General features: G+C 38.7%; 1 protein-coding gene across 2 annotated transcripts in view; it reads left to right on the forward strand.

Annotated features, from left to right (window-relative positions):
- The window catches only part of PLCL2 (phospholipase C-like 2), a 211,021-nt gene that overhangs the window by 38,260 nt on the left and 151,333 nt on the right, over positions 1–21,428 (forward strand). Inside the window, exon 1 of one of the 2 annotated variants that reach the window (XM_011933714.1) lies at positions 9,797–9,996. The exons of the other annotated variant lie outside the window; for it this stretch is intronic. The gene's annotated coding sequence lies outside the window, so the exon portion shown is untranslated. Of the gene's footprint in view, positions 1–9,796; positions 9,997–21,428 lie in introns of those variants that run through there. 2 annotated transcript variants of the gene reach the window in all.

A 21,428-nucleotide genomic window follows, 5' to 3' on the forward strand; every position in this document is an offset into this window, starting at 1 on the left:
TTGATTTCCCTGTCAATACTTACTCTAAAGGTGAAAAACAGGATTCATTAGAGAAAACAATAACCCCTCTATAATACATATTTAAAATATAGCAACCTCTAAGAATGAATTTAAAAGATCACTAAGTATAATAAAATATGTTTGAGTGTCAAAATAAGCTTGGCTCCCCCACAACCACCTACCAGCCATTAAAATGTGATTTGTGTTAGAATCCCTGACCAATCAGAGTGACTTAGACTCTACAACATCTAGGGTAGGGGTCTCAGTCTTTTGTCTCCTGTTGGAGGGATAAGGGAGAGCTCAGTCCATAACAGTGGCTGTTCACCACCCTGGTGATTGGAGAGTGGAGGTGGGGGCAGTCAGCTGGTCAGCTGGAGGGCAGATATCACATCAGGTGATCTAGCAGTGAGGAGAGGGAAAGACGAGGGAGGTGGCAGCACAACTGCAAAAGGAGCAAGAGAGCAATGACAGCAGAAGGCTGAAGGCCGGTGAAAGTGGCCAGGGTTGCACAGGTAGAGGCTTGGATTTCTACTGGCCATTTCCTCTTGCCCTCTTCAGGGTCTTTAGCACAGCACCCACCTCTCAGTGGACTTCTATTGACAAGGAATTCTGTTCTTTCAGACTTTCACTCTTCTTGTGTCAGAAACACCTGGTGGCATGGGGTTTGGTTCATTTGCCCTCATACACTCACATAACCACTTCTGTTAGTACCACCCTTAATGAAATATTTTTTTCATTTGTCATCAGATTCGGGGAGTTTTCAGCCATGGTTTCTTCAAATATTCTTTCCGTGCCTTTCTCTCCTCTCATTATGGAACTCCTATTATACATATATTGCTATAATTAATGGTGTCCTACAAGTTTCTTAGACTACTCATTTTCCTTCATTTCTTTTTCTTTCTGCTGCTCAGATTGGGTAATCTTAATTGACCTATCTTCATGTTTGCTGATTCCTTCTGCTGTTGAGTCCTTCTGGTGAAATTTTCTATTAAGTTATTATACTTCTCATCTCTAGAATTTCTGTTTGGCTCCGTTTAAAAAGTCATTTTGATCTATTTATTGATCTTCTCTATTTGGTGAGACATCGTTCTCATGATTTCCTTTAGTTCTTTGTGCATGATTCCGTTTATTTCTTTGAGTGTATTTAACATAGTTGATTAAAAATCTTTGATTAGTACATGCAATGTGTGGGTTTCCTTAGGCAGTTTTTACTAGTTGCCTTTTTTCCTGTGTATGGGCAATACTTTGTTCCTTTGCATATCAGGTAGTTTTGTTGAAAACTGTAATTTTTAATATTATAATGTGGCAACTCTGGAAATAAGATTTCCCCCAGGGTTTGTTGCTGCTTATTGTAGTTGTTGTTTTTGATTTGGTTAGTGACATTTTTATACTCATTTTATAAAGTCTATATTCTTTGTCATATATGTCCATTGAAGCTTCTGTTCCATTAGCTTAGCAATCAGTTAGTGATTGACAGAAATTTCCTTAAACACCTGGGACAAAATACCACAAACAACTCCTAGTCTTTGTACTTGGCTTCTGTGTATATGTCAAAACATGTTTTAATACAAACCAGGCAGTTTACAACTCTGCCTTAGCCTTCACTTCCTATTTGCACAGAGCCTGGAGGTCAGCCAGAGGTGAGAGTTTAGGGGCATTTCAGGTCTTTCCTGAGCATACGCTTGGCCCTAGCAAGTTAACCTTATCTACAACTTACAGTCACTCTCTGTTGGACTATACCAGTTAAAGGTTATTGGAAGAGAAAATGCAGAGTGGTAGATTTCTCCTTTTACTCTATAAGGGCCACTGCCCTGTTTCCAGCAGCAGCGTGAAGGGTAGTTTACTAGCATTGTTCAGTATAAGTCAGTGATTGCAAATAACCATGATATTCTTAAAGCAATGATTTTTACTAGGTATTAGAGTATACCTCTAGGTCAGGATTTTAGAATTTATTCAGCTTGATTTCATGAATATGGAATTTAAACCTACAGAATACAGGTTTTTTTTTTTTTTTTAATGTAAAATGATTTAGGCCAGTATGGTTAACCAGCAAGTACACTTAGAATTCCAAAATTCTGTTTGCACATATATTTATCTTAGTCAGTTCGAGTTATAAACATGAGCTCTATTGCTCATTTTCTTCATTGCTGCTATCTAATGTGATGTTTTTAATTTCTTGAGATGTAATTCTCATACCATACAGTCTATTTTTTAAGAGCATACAATCCATTAGTTTTATTGTATTTACAGTTATGCAACCATTACCACTAACTGTAGAACATTTTCACGTCTCTTTTCATACCTTGCCCAATAACAGTTACCCCCTGTCCCAGGCAACCAGTAAATTACTGTCTCTCTGAATTTGCCCTCCCTAAACATTTTATATAAATGGAATCATACAATATATGGCCTTTTCCAACTGGCTTCTTTCATTTAGCAAAATAGTTTTAAAGGTTCATCCATGTTGCAGCATGTATCAGTACTTCGTTCCTTTTCATGGCTGAGTAATATTCCATTGTGTGAATATGCCACAGTTTATCTGTTCATCAGTTAAAGGACATGTGGGTTACTTCTACCTTTTGGCTATTATGGACTATGCTGCTGTGATCATTAATATACAAGTTTTTGTGTGGATGTATATTTTAATTTCTCTTTGGGTATATATCTAGAAGTAGAATTGATGGTAACTCTATATTTAATTTTTTGAAAAACTGTGAGATTGTTTTCTAACTTGCTTTTAGGTGACAAGTTCAAGTTCACAAAGAAAAGGAGTGGGCCATATTGACTTATACTTCTATAAATGAAGTGTTCCAAATGCTGACAATTTGCAAGGAGAATGTCTGCATGAAAACAGCTAAAATTATTTTTTTTGATCAGCCTCCCCAGGGCTTCTGAGTGTTACTGCCATGCTCATCAGAATTAAGTCTTTTGCTGATTCTTCATGATAATTGATATTTCTATTTAATCAACTTTAAGTTGCTCTCAAACAGAAAAAGTCCATTATTCGTAATCAAATGCTCCAGAATCAGACAGATGCAAGGGCTGGCTTTACTACTTCCTAGCACTGTCAAAAACTTCATTTTCCTCCTCTATAAAGTGGGATTAACAGTATCTACCTCTAGGTGTTCCTGTGTTAGAATGAGGTCATGTATGCAGAGCAGTTGCCTGGCATTTCCTAAGTGCTAAATAAATGTTAACTATTGTTATTATTATTATTAATGTTTTGTCATTATTTAAATGTAATTTTTGAAAGATAAATAATGTCTTAAAATACTCTCTGAAACTACTTAGAGATAAAGCCTATTTTAATGTAGTGATCAGATTTTTAATCTAGCAAACAGAATCATTTGTAATCAAAACCTTTTTTTTTTTTTTGAGACAGAGTCTCACTCTATTACTCATGCTGGAGTGCAGTGGTGCAATCTCGGCTCACTGTAAGCTCCGCCTCCCGGGTTCACGCCATTCTCCTGCCTCAGCCTCCCCAGTAGCTGGGACTACAGGCACCCACCACCACACCTGGCTAAATTTTGTATTTTTAGTAGGGACAGAGTTTCACTGTGTTAGCCAGGATGGTCTTGATTTCCTGACCTCGTGATCCACCTGCCTCGGCCTCCCAAAGTGCTGATATTACAGATGTAAGTCACTGCGCCTGGCCACCCTTTTTTAAGGTGAAGGAAGAACGGGATGTGAGTGGCTGAAAAAAATCAATTTAAAATATTTATTTGCTAGTTATTCATTTTGTCCTTGATATGTATTTAATTTAAAGCAATTTATTTTTCTTTTCTTTCTTCCCTGAAGCAAATGTAATTTGAACACAGACTTATTTTTTTATTAGCTGAAGTGAAATGTTAAACAAAATCGTCATCCCTTTTAGCACTACTTTTAAGTTATTCTTTAAGGAAGAACTGGGTAAACCCTTCACAGAATGTTTGCAGAACATCTGATTGCACAATATGGTGTAAACTGTCGCATTTCTCTTTAATTTTTTAGTAGTGACCAAAGTGAATTTTTTTCCAGTGATTGCTCCGTAATATTATGCTAAAAATATGTTGTAAATAAAAGATTGATAATAAAATACAAAGAGCATGAAATAAACCATAGAAGACAAATATGAAAATAATCAAGAATGGTTAGCAAACATTCTGATCAAACCTTTTTTGTTAGTTTAAAAGGAATGCATCATTGCTTAGTCTTTGTTCTAAATGAGATGTCCCATTTTCTATATCTGGAGCATCAACAAGTTTTTATGGCTTCGTGGCATCAGAAGTTTAAGAGCTAAAAGGGACTTTGGTCGTAAAGGTTGGTCTAGCACAGGGTTTCTCAACTTGGGCACCACTGACAATTTTGCGTTGATAATTATTTGTTTTGGGGGCTGTTCTGTGCATTGTAAGATGTAGGCTCTACCCACTAGGTGTCAGTGGTGTAGGGTTCCCCCTTCCTGCCCATTTCCCCTGCTCCCACCACACACAATGAGAACCACTGATCTGGAGTTTGTCAAAGTGTACACTCCATGCAGCACCACTCATGTTGGAGGGGCTGGGATACTCCAGGAAAAGATTCTATTGTCAACTAAGTTTGGGAAACCCTTATTTAGACAACAACAAAAAATTGTCAGAGCTCTCAATGTGATATCTAAAGTGAATTGCCAAGAGGCGAACATGCAGCATGTCTCAGCTTATTTGACAGCAGCCCGTTTTTCAAAGGCAGCTTGCAGGATGGAACATACTCCCATTCCTGTGCTCCAACTGTCATTTTCCAGGTGAGGAAATTGAGGTCTAGGGAGGTTATATGACCAGCCAAAGGCTCTGCATTACCTAATTTCATAATTGCTGTGTGAGCATGTACTGCACGCTAGCTCCTGTGTTAGGCACTGGGGAGGCAACGGTGATACACGGGATAGGCAGACAGACCCAGTAACTACAACACAATGTGGTTAGTGCTAGGAGGGAGGCCCTCCAGGAGGCTGAGAGAGCATCTCGAAATGGGCACTTCATTCAAATTGAGTAGATGAGCTGAGTCCATGTTGTACATGTTTTAGCTGAGGCATCTGTGGAGATAGACCAGTTTGGGAGACCAGGCAGTAGACTGCCTACAGAGGCCAATTTTGCATTTCTGTGTATAATAATTGAGGCACGGGACCATAAGAGAGCCCTCTAGGGATGAGAAGCTGAGGGTAGAACCTTGGGGAAATCCATGTTTAAGGGTGCACCAAGGAAGAGCAGCCCCAGATAGAGACCACAAAGGACGTAGGAGAAAGTACTGAGCCACGCAAAGGGTGCAGTCTGATGTTGCAGAGAGAAAGCTGCAATCTGCAGGGTTGAGGGCCTGGGCTCTGGAGCTAAGCTGGTGTTTGAATCCTAACTGCCTAGCTCACAGGGTGTGTGATGTTTGTTACCTGTTGCATTACTTCGCAAAGGCTCGATTTATAAAAGGGGTCTAATTGTAAAGCCCACTTCATCTACTTGTTGTGAAGCCTAGCTAAAGTATGAGAAGTATGGCGTACCATGCTTGGCATATAAGAAATGCTTAGTAAATATTGGGTGATGCTATCCTTATTATTATCAAATGACATGAGGACTCAGAAACATTGAATTTGCTATCATGGAAGTTGTGGGTGACCTTGGCAAAAATCCATTTCTGTGGAGGGACAGATGGTTTGAGAGTGAGTGGGAGGTGAAACAGTAGAGGCTGTGAGTTTAGAAATTTTCTCAAGGTCAGTTGTGAATGGGATTGGGCGGGGGGGTGGGAGTGGTGGTGATTACTGCACGACAGACTTGGAATTTGAGTGCTGGGTTAAAAGAATGCCACAGGGGAGGCTTGGGAAGTTTAAATCTGAGGGTAAGATGCCAGGAGAGATGAAGATGGTGATGCTGAGCAAGGAGTGAGAGACAACTAGGAAAGCAAGGAGCTTGGGAGGGAGGGGAGGAGGGAATGGGGCTCAGGGAGGTGGAAAGAAACTGCCCTGCACTAGGACTTGCCTCAGAGCCTATGGAGGCTACCAGAGTTAAGATTTGTAGGTTCCTGAAAATGAGGATTTAGTGGACCATTTTGACCTTCTGTCCTTAATGATAACATATTTTTAAATCCTGAAAGGCAAGAAAAGAGAAATTTCCCGAAAAGACTTCTGAGAAGGCGGGCAAGAATCAGAGCCTCCTGGTGAAGTTATCAGACACTCTGGGAGTTAGCTTGGAATGCATACTCAACTCACTTTGTAATCATTCTTAACTTTTAGAGAAAGCCTCCCAAAATTGAACAGCAGCCATTGGCTGTTTTCCTGATTTCTCTGTGCACAGATAGAACTTCCAGCATCTCCTCCTTTTCTGCTGACCCTTGATGTGCTGTTTTTCTGACCAGGAATAGCAAGCTTTCCTCTTTCCCAGTCTCCTGTACTGGGCAGGAGGAATTCTCGCCATCTCCAAATCTTGGAGGACTGGGGAAGTTGAGTCCTTCTGAAACTTGAAGAGAGGAGAATGCTCTCTGCATCCTGACATAGGAACTATTTGAGTATAAAGAAGATGCTGCATGCATACATTCAAAGGAACTAGTGAATAGCTGGCATGCATTTTGATACTGTGCTAATTGGTAGCCCTGAGGTCTTTGGGCTTTGTTTATAGACTTCTCCCAAGACCCTCCAAGTAAGGCCTGCATGTTACTTCTCATAGGCTCTCAGAGAGTCTTGGGAAGACAGAGGCCTCTCTTTTAGACACGGAGAAGTATTGTGGGAGGTGACTTGCCCAAGGACACACAAGACTTCTGTGACTTTCAAGTTAGAGTGGCATTATGCAGCCAGAATTCTCCTGGTGTGACTTCTGTCTCAGAACCTAGAACAGTGCTCTTCTGCAGTAAAGACTCCTAGTTTATTCCCTTTTCTAGTATAAAAAATTTAATGTGGGTTAGAGTTTTTTATTATTTCTCCATTTAACTTGAGAAAGCAACCTCATGGGTTCATATTTTTGTTTCCTTCGTTTTAAAGGCAGGCGAGATTTCACGAGTAGATGAAAAAACACCCAAATTTGAGGGAGTGTTCCAAGTACATAAATACTTGTGGCTGAGAGAAAACAATGGTCCTCCCTCAAATACTGCAGGGAAGAACCAGTATTGGGAGCAGCTGTGTTTGAAAGTCTCCTAATTGTTATTTATTCTATCTGTAGATCTATAGTCCAACCAATGTATGAATAGGACCTTTGCTGATTATATCTCTGTTTTGATCAGAACTGCTATAAATAAAAGACTTGTAGTATACTGTTTTCTTAAAGTCCTAGGGTTTTACCACAAATCAGAGTTGTTTCTTGTGATTCAGCCTTCTTCAGCCTCTGTTCGTCTCTAAGAAATTGAACCTAGAGGAGTAAACAAGTGATACTTCTGTAAACTCCCTAAGGGATGACTCCTCAGGTCTGTGAACCCATCATCCCTCCTAATCTCAAGTCACTTATTTTCTTATGCTTTGTGGAGTGCTCCTATAAGCACCTGAACTCCAGCATGTCCCCAATGTTATTCATGATTTTCTCCTTAAGTCTGCTGCTCCTGCCTGAATTCCTGTGTCCATTAATGGCATTCTTTATGACACAAGCAAGAAATCTTGGCACCATTTTTATCTCCCTTTTTGCTTACTCCAGTGTACATTTGACTACTCCATTTTCCAAGATGATATTCTAGGCATGTCAGTCTTCTATTTTTTCCTCTGTAAAGGCAGGTAGTAGGGTAGGATCCATATCTTTACCTCCAGTGCCTTCTGCTTGGAAGATAATGCTTCCTGCTGGCCAGTTCCCATTCCACAGCCCAAATACTACATCCTTGGCAAGCCATTCCTCTCTGAATCTCCTTCCCAGGAAGATGCATTCACTTCTTCCTCTGGATTGCCATTTATTTTATTTTTTTTTACCTCTAATGCTCATGAAACTTTGTGGTAAATTTTTATTTGAAGGTCTGGCTCTTCTGCTACATTCTGAGATCTTTGAGAGTAGGAACCCAGATTGTACTTAGATCTGTGTCTGGCACATATGTAAGCACAAAAGCTATTGACTATATTTAATTGACTTGAATTAGAAAAAGATGTATGAAATAGAAGAGGAACAATTAAATGCTTATTTGTATTTGATCTCATTTTAGTATTTTTCTCTTCCCATTTCATTCTCTCCTCTCTCTTAGAAAAAAGCATGTAAATGTTCTGTTCCTATAAAAACAATTTAGAGACTTTCTTTATCAGCAGACAGAATAACGTGGTTACATTGTCGATGTTCTGTCTAAATGAAGTTTAACTAACAACTGTTAAACAGTTAAAAATATTTAACCAACAAATATTATTTATAGGGAACAGACATTGGTCTTGGAGTCTGAGGGTCCAGGTTCCAGTTTGGTTGCTGCCATTTATTACGTGAATGACCCCAGGCAAGTCTCTTTTTTTAAGGTTCAGTTTTCTCCCTTGCAAATGAGAATAATACCTCCCTGACAAGATTATTTTAAGAACTTAATGAGATATTGGAATATGAAAGCATCTTGTATAGTGTAAAACACTAAGTTCTGACATAGAATAAACTTATGATTGCATATTTGTGTCCCCCCAAAATTCATACATTGAAATATAATCCCCAGTGTGATGATTTGAGATAATTAGGTCATGAGGGAGGAGCTCTCATGAATGGGATCAGTGCCCTTATAAGAAGAGGCCAGAGAGCTAGCTCACTGTCTTTCTGCCATGTGAAGATATAAGGAAAAGGTGGTCATCTGCAGCCTGGAGAGGGCCCTCACCAGAACCCGACCACACTGGCATCCTGATCTCACACTTCCAACCTTCAGAACTATGAGAAACAAATTTATGTTGTTTTAAGCTACCAGTCTATGGTAATTTGTTATGGCTGCCAGAATTAGGATAGCTCTTAATTTTTAGTTGAATCTGAATTTATATGTATTTCTTAGGCCTGGATTTGAAAACCATTCTGCTATATGGTTTAGGTAGTATCAGCTGTTAGCATATGCATTGTCTCAAGGACTGACTTTTCAATATCTATCTTTATTTCAGGTTAGTAACTTCCTTTGTTTGGTAATAACATGCATATTATTTCACCTGATGTTTTCCTAAGACAATTAGATTGAATTTTTTTCTTCTCACTTAAACATTTTGGAGTAGTATCAGTCCACTTCCGTGTTTCAGATAATATTGAATTCAGGGTGTACTTTTTAAAATCTTGGTAATTAAATTTAGCAGTTTTGTTTGGAGGTATTTATTTTCATCTTAGTAATAAGACAAGAAATAAGATGTTTCATAATTATCATATTTTGTTTGGGATTTCTACTGAATTTTCTCTCTCTCCATTACAGTGCTCTTTTGGGAGAGGACCTTCTCTCTATAGTCATATGCTGGTAGATAATGCATGGTAGCTGATCAGTGCTAGAAAATACAGGAGATCCAGAGCATATTACTCCCTTGAGCGTATCTTTTAGCTGCAGGGAACAAATCTAAGGCATGAATTACAACTTATTAGTTGTAGATGGAGTCTGTAGCCCAGTACTGCTTAGGAAGAAACAGCCCCACTCTGTCCTGCCATGATGGCTATTCCAAGTCAAAGGAAAAGGAGAAGTCTGTTGAAGAAGATTTTCTTTCTCTTTTTCTTTCTTCTTTTCTTTAGTTCATCCATTCATTTTTTTTCTAATGTTATGGTACACAAAAGCAGAATTTGTAGTTAGTACTCTTGGCTGTAGAAATTCATAGTTTTGCTTTTCCTTTAAGGCTGATTCCAGCACCACTTTATTAGAAGAAACTGTCATAGTTTCACATTGCCTCTAAGAAAATGAAATGTACCTAAGTATTATTGGACAGCAAGAGTATTTTACAGTGGTTGCTGCTCAGGAAATTTGAATGAAGGACTGCAAAAGAGGAGCAAAGCAGACCTGAGAGAGAAGGCAGCAGTGCTCCCCGGCGACAGACATGCTCCGTCACCGGTCAGGGAAGACGCTGCTGCTGCCTCTCCACAGCTTCGTTCAAGAGCACTGGAAATTGTAAGGTGTTTGTTTTGTTTCATTTTGGGAGTGGTGGAAGATTAGCCTTTGTGCTTCTCCTCTAAAGAGTTTTGTCAAACACTTAACGACTACTTAGTTAAACAAAAATCCAAAGTAAGCTATCATTGAAATATGAAATATACTAACAAAGCCAAACAGTGAAAGATTATACAGGGAAAGGCCTTTCTCCCCATTTTGATTTCAGCCACTCAGTTTTCCTTCCCACAAGTGTGTCCTTCCAGAGATATTTGACTCAAGAACCACCGCATATATTCATGTGCCTGCTTTTTCATACACTGTAGCAGCATATTAGAATATTGTTCAGCATTTTTTCTTTTTTTTTTAACCTTACACTATTTCCTGATGTTTTCCAAGTAAATATTTTATTCTTTTCTTACGGTGGTGTAGTAATCCATTGTATAGATGTATAATTTATTTAGCCATTTTCTTGAGGAATATTTAGGTTGGTTTTCATCTTTGATTATTACCAAAGTTCCTGGAATGAAGGAGCTGTTATAAAATTATCTTCTTGGTGAAAGCTGCCCTTTAATGTGCTCTATTGACAGGATTAATAATTTATCCTAGATAGAAGAATAAAGAGAACTATGCAGGAGCTCTGTTTCCAAAACAAGTAAAAATTACATCTGATGAGGCATAAAGGAAACTGAACAAGGACACAAGAACCACACAAATTGTCTATAAAATATGCAGCTTCAGTACTTTGCTGCCTGGTGTCTTGCCCTCTCAGACAACTGACCCCAAGGGTATGTCTTACAGAATAGTTGAACACGTTTAAAAGAAATGTTCTTGCTGTTGTGGACCTCAAAAGACTTGGTGTGGCCGGCGTGGTGGCTCACGCCTATAATCGTAGCACTCTGGGAGGCCGAGGCAGGCAGATCACCTGAGGTCAGAAGTTCGAGAGTAGCCTGGCCAACATGGTGAAACCTGTCTCTACTAAAAATACAAAAATTAGCTGGGCGTGGTGGGGTGCACGCCTGTAATCCCAGCTACTCAGGAGGCTGAGGTGACAGGATGGCTTGAACCCAGAAGGGGGAGGTTGCAGTGAGCTGAGATTGCACCACTGCACTCCAGGCTGAACGACAGAGTGAGACTGTTAAACAAACAAACAAACAAAAAAGGTTTTTTGTATGAATAAGGAAAGGAGCCCTAGATACTGGGCATGCAAAGGCTTTTGTGTTCTCTGAAAAGGTCATACAATGATAGAAGTGACCTGAGACACCTGTAAACTAATGACCCACAGTTAAATCCACATAGTGTGGCCAGTGCTGTGGTTTTGGGTATATGCAGGATGCTGTGGACAGTGGGTGCCTAAGAGCTACATTTCACTCAAGTGCTGGAGAAGCAGGAGAGGTTGACCCTCAGGAAGTGCCTGCGAAGCTGAGCCCTGGAGAATGTGAGCAGTATAAGTTAGGAAAGGGTAGGATAGTGTGAGGAACTGTGTTCTAGGAGAGGGAACAGCAGCATGCCCAGAGATCATCATGGCCCATTTGAGCTTCAGAAGTGTGTCTGTTGGGGGTCCGGAGAGGAGACTGGCAAGGTAATCAGGCATTGGAATCACCATAGTTCTCAACAAGTGTCAAGGAGGTTGGACGTAAGGCTATGGGAGGCCAGTGAAGACCTTTATCTGGAGTGGGAGGTTATTTGATTTGTGTTTAAAAATCTCATCCTGCCTGCCAGGTAGAGAATGAACCAGAAAGGGATGGGATGCTATGTAGGAAGCTGTTGCAGTAATCCAAGTGAAAGGTGATGGTGGCCTGAATTAGTAAATGGCAGTACAAGTAGGAAGAAGTAGACGTAAAAGAGCTCTTCAGACAGTGGAATCAACAGGAGTTAGTAATTTTGAGACGTAGGCATGAAGGCAGAGACCCTCAGCCTTCTGGTTGTTCACTTTTAACAGAAAGATTATGTGCAATGCATTTAATATTCATGCGTCTTTATGAAACCATCCTCGCTATTTCTTTTGGACAAACCTGGAAATAGACTTGCTGAGTCAAAGGAAAGATTTTGAAATCTTTCAATAATGTGGTCAAATTGCCTCCAGAAAGGCTAATATACCAATTTACATGTCCATTACCAATTAGGGCACTAACTTCAGCCTCACTGGGTATTATCACTTTGAATTGACACCAATCTGATAGGCAGAAAATACATATCTTTTCTTTGTTTTAATTTGCATTTCTGTGAGTACTGGCAAAGTTGAAGTTTTTTTCATGCTTATTAACTAGTTATATTTCCACAAATTAGATATTCATATTTTTGCTTATTTTCCCCCTGAGCTGTTTATCTTTGTCTTTTTTATTTCTAAGAGCTCTATTGCTATTTAGTTGCTTAACCCTGTGTCTTTTTTATTTGTTGCAGGATTGCTCTTATTTATTTATGCTTTTGTTTATGTTTTGTGGATCGGAAAGTTTTTTTAATGTAATAAAATACTTTGTTCATGCTCTATGCCTGTAGTTCAGTGTCAAGAAAATTCTTCCTCAACCCCAGGTTGAGGTATAAATATTGGGATTTTTATAAATATTCACATTTATTTTCATTTCTTACCTTCAGGTCTTTAATTCATCAGGAATATTCTCCTATAAGATGTGTTATAGGAATCTATCTCTTTTTGTTCCAAATAGTAAATTTTCTTTTCTGAACCAAAAATTGGGACAACCTAGTCTATGTAACAAAGAACATTTATGCATTTGTGTGGCAGAAACAGTCTTAGAGAGTAGATGCAATAATATTGGAATTTCTGGGACATTTGATGTTATATATGTTGATAGATTATAGAGAGATAAGATTTAAGGACTAATACTTACACCTGGGCAACATCAGGGAACCTGTGCCATTATTAAAAAATTAAAAAAGAAAGAATGGCTCCCAACATACCCATTCAGAATAGAATGTTTGAAATCCAGAGTGCATGAGAAAGTTCAGGATCCAGATCGTAAAATATTGCCAATGGTTTGTGTAGTGCCACCTGCATTTCACTGATAGCTCATGTTATCCTTCCTATCTGAAACACTAGTTCACATCAAAATGACTTTTCAGGTCCATGGTGGCTCTAATCTTTGTATGTTCGTAGGTTCCTTTCTATGCAGAACATCCAAAGACAACTCATTCTCTTGAGGCCGTCAGAACAAGACCAAAGGTTGTAGGGCCTTGACCACAGTACTAAAGCAAAGCCTCAAAATGACTTAAGGAATCTTAGGAAATAAAATGCCACAGTCCTGGACATTTATCATTTGGCAGCAAGCTAAACATTTCCTAAAACTTTTAGAAGTAATTTAGGTGCCTAATGGAAATTTTCTATTTTCAAATTCTGGAGTTGCTTAAACTGTTTAGGAGAAGTTTAGCTGGAGTCTGGTGATGGGAATGTTTGTATGTGCTTGACTGAGAGTGGCTGTGTTGCCCACATTACCATGACCATGGGCTCTTTATTGAAGCCCTGGTTCCGGTTCCCAGTAAGGGCTGTTTGCAAGAGTGAGGTGGAGTTTGGTGGCTTTCAGGCCACCCAGAGTGCCATGTGTATCTGTTTGATAAACTCTGTGGTTTGTCTGTTCTATGTGTTTTTGCCAGATTGTTTAAAAAAAAGAAAGAAAAAGCAAACAAGCAGGCATCATATGTTAAAAGTTTATCTTTTATTTTTAGAAAATCTAAGTGTAATTTTATTCCTGAAAGAATAAAAAGTTGTTTCCCTGGGGAGATAATTTTGGGGTGCATAGATATTTTTAAGGCTGTAGGTACTAACTATGAAAATGAATATATGACTTTGTCAATACTTTTTTTCAGTAGGGTAAGCCATATTTTTTCAAAAAAGCAAGGCTGGAATCAACTACTCTTGGCATATCAGAGATCAGGAAAAAATGGGTATTGGAAGCCATTTTTTTTTTCTTCATAACAGCACAGGCTTTCTGATGTTGTCCAGGTGTATGTATTAACCCTTCAGTCTTATCTTTATAGTCCAGGATTTTTCAACCTCAGTACTGTGAACATTTTGAGCTGGATAATTTTTGGCGGGGGGAGCGGGGGCTGTCCTTTGTATTATAGGATGTTTAGCAATATCTGTGGTTTCTACCCACTAGCTGGTCTCTACCCACTAAATGCCAGTGATACCCCCATCAGCCATGACAATAAAAAAGTGTCCCCAGGCATTACCAAATATCCCCTCAGGAGCAGATTATCCCTGGTTGAGAACCACTGGCATAGCCAATGCAAAGGAAGCAGGATTGGTCAGATTGGAGTTTGTATTTGACTTTTATATGGTCTATTTTCAAGTAATTTGTCTTCAGAGCAAGAATAGGCTACCAGGAGGAAACCTCTGACTAAAGTTCATGGATATATTATTAAATTTCATAGCATTCCAAGGCACTAACTAAATTTGTTATATTGAAATGAAATCAGTAAACTGAGACCTGAGGACAGGTTGAGAACCTGGGAGGTTATTTTCTAGAAAGACTGATCTCAGTTGATTTCAAGCAAAGGGCAGGAATCATGTGGTATTTCTATGGTGAGTCAGTTGTGGTCATTAAATTTAGTTATTTGCTGTGCTAATAGCATAAATCAAAGAACAGGAAACTTCCTTCCTAAAATATCCGCCTGCCCTTCTAGGTTGTGCTGGCCGCATCAGATTTGCTCTTGTGGCCTTCTATGGATGGTTGACCAATTCAGATGAAGCACCCCCTGCTGTGGAAAATCTGGAAAATCAGCCAAAGTTTGTTTCAAAAACCTTACTTGACTACATATTTTAATGACTCCACGTTATACACTTGACTAGAAATTAGTGGTGTGTTTTCCTCGCATATGGTTGAATTTTCCCCTCCCTGTTGCTGACTTTAAAAGATGTTTCTTTTTTATGAACACTGAGAGTACAAATCAAACAAAAGCCAAAGAAGCCACATCATAGGCTCAGTCTCTAGCAGCAAATGTTGTACTTGCATTAATTTTGGATAACAGGTTACAGTTTTAAATTGGATTTTTTAAATAATGCAACAGAAATTACTTCATGAAAAGTTGGTTTGAAAGGTGGCCATTTATGTGTAATTTGATGTTCCATATTAAAATATACATGTCTTACTTAATTTTTAGTACTGCTTTCAAGCATAACTACCCATATAATGCAGTCGTGTTAATTCATTGTTACATGTATTTTTACTAGTTACTGAACTGGAGTGAATTATAAATCTCTGCCAAAAACATTGCCTTGCTTATACTGGGCAAGCAATTAATCATGTTTGGATCTCTTCTTTAAAATTTTTGATGATTTTATAAAGCTTTTGGATAATTAAGTTAAGATGAACTACTTCCACACTGTGTAAAATACCTTGTAATGCAGTTTTAAAGGGCTATAAAATAATAATTAAAACTTAGAATTACCAGCTTCCAATGATCATTTCAATAATCATTGCCGACAGAGGAAAGAAGAGGTATTATACAAAACAAGAAAGCGTTTGGAAAGAAATACAAGAAGCCTCAGCCATCCTCATTTTCTTTCTGTTCAACCTTACTATGTTGTATCTGCAGTGGGAGTTGACTGGATGGTAGAAGGGGAAAGCCATAGGCTAAGGGAAGACAGTACACTTATGGAAGATTGTGTATTAACCATTTTCTTTCACTAACAGATTTTGATTATCCCTTATTTGAATACATTTCTATGTGAAACCAAGAAATAGTAATCTTTTTTTGTTGCATGTATAGTGCAAAGGTAGCTTGAGAAGCAGTATGATAGGATGGACACCAGGATCATAGCTGGAAGCCTTCTTGGAAGTGCAGGGAGCAAGAATGTCTTTTGAGCTTCTTTTCCCTGTACCTTTTCTCCCTTTGTTTTGTGCCCCACCCAGGCATGAGTTCTTTAAATCAAGGATTTCTATTCAGTTTACTGTTTTCATATTTGTACCTGAAACAGAGAGAGAGATAGCACTGTTACTCCAAAACTAGAGCAAAAGAATTCAGAAATATGAAGAAAATTTATGTAAGTGTTTGAGGGAGAATATTAGTTTTGTTTCTGACTTTTATTCAACTTTAAAAACTTAACAGCTAGCTGTATAGTTTCCTTGAATCATCTGACCTTGTCTCCATCTAAGTATAGAGATTCCTAGAAATATTGTGAATCCATGCTATATGTTTTGGCTTCCTGAAAATCAACTAAGGCCCATACATGCTGTGCAGATGCTGAAAGTACAATTCTCCCTGTAGATAGCGAAGGGTAAGCGGGTAATCACACACTCTTTCTTGTCATATTTTCTTTAGTGGGAGAGTCTAGTAGCCACTGGAATTCGGACTAGTACTGTCCAAACTGTCCAAACTACTAGTGTTTAGTCTTCTAGAGTTTAATAGGTCTATCGATATAGAAACAAATATAAATCTTTAGTCTGTGCATTATTATCTTTAAATGCCTATTTTAGAAAAATCTACTGGTTGAGTTTATTGGGACATGGAACTAATGAGGTCAAAGTCATGGGTATGAGCTCTGCTGCTAACACTTAGCTTTGCCAGATTCTGGGATTACATAGACTGCCTTGAAAGACGTGGTCTTCAAGGGAGCAGGTTTAAAGAGAGAATCTTTCATTCCACAGTTATTTGTGAATGTTGTGCTGGACAGACACCTGTAGACAAAGCAGACCACAAACACATAAATAAATGTGAAAACTATCAGATATGTGCGTGCAGAGTATTAAAATTGGGTGAAACAATTAAAAAGTAGTTATTTCTATAATAAAATTTATAAAGATGGATTAAGCTTCAGTGGAACAAAAATGAGGATACAGTTATAGAGCCTCTGAATATACACAAATCCAGGTCTCATTCTGTTTACACTGCACAAAAAATATTGGGGACAGCTTTTCTTGGGGAGATCCTTTTCATTATTTCCACTCCATGTTTTCCTACAAAGTAACATATTTAGAAAACCTCAGAAAAACATTTGTTTCTAGGACAGCACAGAAGGGGAAGAAACAGTCTGTTTTCCTTGTGGGACATTGGGGGAACAGAGGGAAGACCCAGGCACATAAGTGGTGGGTGGTACCTGAGGGCTTAGGGTCTAAAGAAGAAGAGTCATACTATTAAAAAACATCCATATTTGAGACAGTGACATTCAAAGCCCTAAACGAGTGGGGTTTGGAGGAGACCATGGAAAGTAAGAAAAGGACACACAAAATGACAGGAAGTCATGGGATGTCTGGATTACCATCTTGTGTGAAGTTCCTAGGCAGCACCCTCCCTCGTCCAGATGTCCCTCCCGGCAGGCCAGCACCTCCATTGAGTTCTGGCTCCTGCCCTTCCCCATTGTCTTTCCTGCCTCTTCTTCAAAAAAGTTTCACTAGAATGACTTTCCTTGCAGCCTCTGAATCTGTTCACTTCTCACATCCGAAACCAGCCCTTTCTTCCTCTGTTAGTTTCCCTCGTGTCCTTTTTAATCAAAAAAAGGTCAACTCTCTCTCTCCTTACTGTCTCTTTTCCTGTGTTCCCACAACTGTGTAATCTTGCGTTTGCTTTTGCAAAGGCCACAGCTAAGTTCCATGTTGTAAACTGAATTATTTTAAAATAGACCTTGCAACAGTAGGCACTGGGGGCTACTGGGTAGAAGAGGGGCGTGGGTTGAAAACCTACCTATCAGATACTGTGCTCACTACCTGGGTGACAGGATCAATCGTGCAGCAAACCTCAACAACATGCAATTTACTCATGTCACAAAATGTACTTCCTAAACCTAAAATAGAAGTTGGAAAAATAAAAATAAAATAAAATAAAATAAAATAGGTCTTGGCATCAGATAGGATAGAGATTCAAATCTTGGCTCTGCTACAAACTGAGTGATATCAAGCAAGTTATTTAACCTGTCTAAACCTCACATCATAAGATATGATAATAGCTTCTTTTATTATAAAGATCAAATGTGATGAGTATGTGATATATCATAAATTGTCCAATGCATTTAGCATTGTGCCAGCCCACAGGAAGTGCTTCATGAGGGATGGCTGCTGCTCCTACTTCTACTAAACAGTGCTGTTGCAGCTACTACTAGTGGGCCTGCTGCTGCTTTTAATTTTGTAGGCCTGCAGTCCTCTTTATGCTATGAGCCCTTGGCTTCCATGTCTGTACTCTGTAGACTTGCTTATTCTAACCCTGCCTGCAGCTTTCCTCTCCTTCTGACCTCCTTGGCCTTTTCCCACTACTGAGAGAAGGGGGCTCCCATGAATTCAGTTCTTGGCCCCCTGTTCTCACCACTTTGCCATCCATACTCACAGCTTTAACTCCCTTCTGTATGCTCATGACTCTCATGTTTATCTCTATTGCCTGCTGACATCATTACTGGGATATCTCATGTCTCCTTCACTCATCACATGTTAAAAACCCCCATCACTTCTCAATTCCACTGTTCCATTAACCTCTTGACTATTCTTTTTTCTTCCATTTTTGGCCCTTTTTAAACTAAGTTGCCCCATAGCCAGAGTGATTTCTGGAAAAGGCCAATCGGATGATTCTCTTTTAAAAACCGTTCAGCCAAGCACCCCACTCTAGCCCCAGCCTCAGCAGTAACAGCTCCAGAATCTCTCCGTGATAGTCACGATGCGCCTGTCTACTTAGCACCCCATGCATCACCTGTCACAGTATGTGCTGTGGAAATATCCATGCCAGTAGGACAACTGAGTATACTGCACACTTTTTGCCTTGAAGCCTCATGATGTTGGCTGGAATATCTTTCCTCCTCTCTACTTAGCTCACTGTGATTCTTCTTAGCACAAACTTCATCTTCATAAGGCCCTTTCTAATCTTAGTTGGGCTAAGGGCCCCTCCTCTGTTCTCCCACAACACCTCAACTATCTCTCAGCCTATAATTGTGACCCATTTTTTTTTTTCAGTTAAATAAAACCGAACAGAATGGACTAGAAGAGAAAATGCTGTTTTGTATGTTTGTCTGTACTTGTATATAGGATTGTGGTATAAGTTTTTTCAAGGTCACAGTAAAAAAAAAAAAAAAGGGCTTGGAAAACAGATTTGTGATGCTCTACTGAGATGATCTGTGCATGTTACTCCATGATTTGTAAACTCCTTAGGAACCAGGACCATTCTTATCTTTTTAGCCCTAGTGTTAAGCAAAACTTTAGTCAATAAAAACTTGCTTAATGGAATCTGCTAATTCTTGAATAAGCAAAGATGAGGAGAAATCGTGAAGTATGTGAATACCTAGGATGAAATAAATGATTTGTGAAAAGTTACTTCTCTGAGTCTAAATGGGTTAATAACTGTGGGCCCCCAGACTGAGCCTCCTTGTCCAGTGGATCAATAGAACCCTATATAGGAAATCTGGAGTGAAAATCTGCTGAGGAGAGTGCCTCGTTCTCTTTTGTCAAATGTGTATATGCAGATTCTGCAGTTACATAGGGGAAAATCAGCTGTTTTTTATTTGTTTAGGGAGACCGAGCTCCTACCACATTAGACTGTGTGAATGGCTTTTCCTGCAACCAGGATGGTGGAGAAAGGAAAGGGTGGGCAGGTGAAAGGTTTCATATCAGCTTCCCCTTACCTTTTCCTGCGGGCAGGCTAGAAAACAAGCTCTGAAGGAGAAGGAGTGCATCATTCCCTCTCAGGGGCTCTCTGATGCATTTTCAGCACCGAAGCATGTGGCAGGAGATGCAGGATGCTCCTTTAAGAGGTCACCACATTTCTTCTGTCCTAGCAGGGAGCCAGACATGACTCTATCATGCTTGCCACTTTTTCGTTCTTCTCATTGTTCTATTCTCTTTTTCAAATTTTTATTTGTTCTTAATACGTTTATTGCTTTCTCTCATGTTTTCACTGCTACTATGCCTTTTTCTTCCTCATTTCATCCCATTCCTCCCTTCCACCTCCCTAAAAGCAAAGAATAAAATAAACAACTGTAAACAACACTTGTAAAAGAGAAATTAGTTATCAAATGACTTCCACTTAATTTGGGGACCTCAATTTAATACAGGGAAACAAGTTTTAGTGTCATAGACCACGTATCTAAAAATGATAGTGTTCCTTATGGGGTCATGCCTGACTTATCTTTATCCCTGTAGGCATAGTATGGTGCTGTGCATAGAAAAATTAGCTCAATAATTGTTTGTTGTCCAGCTAGATTGAATTAATAAAGATTAAGTGTGATGCTACAGCTACATTCTGTTTGACTTGCCCTGAAGCAGTTTCCTTGCTCTCTTTCATGTCCTTATCTGCCTCCTTCTTTTAAACATTGTGAGTACTTTATTTTATACTCCTGACACGTTGACATAAATGACAGTCTTGACAGATTTGATATTATTAAAAACACTACTGAATAATATGCTTGTGCTTCTTGAAGTCAGACACTTCATTTGTGAAAAGTTGATTCTTTATTAACTGTGAGAACAATTATCCTCTGTAATAACTCTAAAACCCTTCCATTGACAAATGGCCTCCTGAGTGTTGCTTTAGGTATCATCAAAGCCACCTAACAGGAATTGCCCTAAGAAGACTTGAGTGCCAACCTATCCTGAGGCCCCAAGCTGGGAGAAGTTTGAGCAGCAAATTATAAAGGAAACAGTTTTTAAAGAACTTTCTTGATTGGCAATAGCATTATTTTCAGATTTTACAAACAATGCATATTTACTATAAAAATCATACTGCAGAAAGGCATATAAAAGAAAGTGAAAATTACCTACTTTCTGTGATCTGTCTTTTTTAGTGTATACTCATCTCTGTTTTTGCATACATACATATTTTTTAAAAAACATTGTTCTAAAATGTTATTATCTCCTTAAAATATACCACAGATATCAATCCATGTAATCAGTGTAGCTCTGTATCGTTTTAATGGTTGTAAGGTGTTTTATTGTAAGGTTATTCCATAATTTTTAAACTATGTTTAGGTTGTTTCTATTTTTTTAGCATTATAAAATAATTTTCTAATTAAGGTCTGTTCTAGGTAGCTTGATTTGTGCAAATAACTTAATCACCATTTGGATCCTTGCTTACTTCTGTGAAAGGTGGAGTTGAGCTTGAGCTTGATGATCCCTTAGGTATTATGTTTAAGGTCACTTTTTATTACATATGGTTTCATGCCTTCAATTCATAGCTTTCCTTGGCAGAAGTGGAATAAGCAGTGGTTAAGGGCATGACTGTTGTAATCACAGTGCTTGGATCCAAATTCTTTTTGTTGCACTTACTAGCTGTGTGACCTTGGGAAAATTGTATAACCTTGTTGAGCCTCAGCTTCCTGATCTGTATATGGAGATGATAGTACTAACATTATAATGATGTTGTAAGGATTCAATGAAGTGTAATGCATATAAAGTGCTTAGCATGGTGCCTTATATACATACTAAACACTCAATACAGGTTAGTCAATCTTTTTATTATCAGGATTTCCACTTCTAATGTGTCAGAAGCCTGCCCATTTTATTTATTTATTTATTTATTTATTTATT

Source organism: Colobus angolensis, unplaced genomic scaffold, assembly GCF_000951035.1.
Source record: "Colobus angolensis palliatus isolate OR3802 unplaced genomic scaffold, Cang.pa_1.0 Scaffold129, whole genome shotgun sequence".
Lineage (NCBI taxonomy): Eukaryota > Metazoa > Chordata > Mammalia > Primates > Cercopithecidae > Colobus > Colobus angolensis.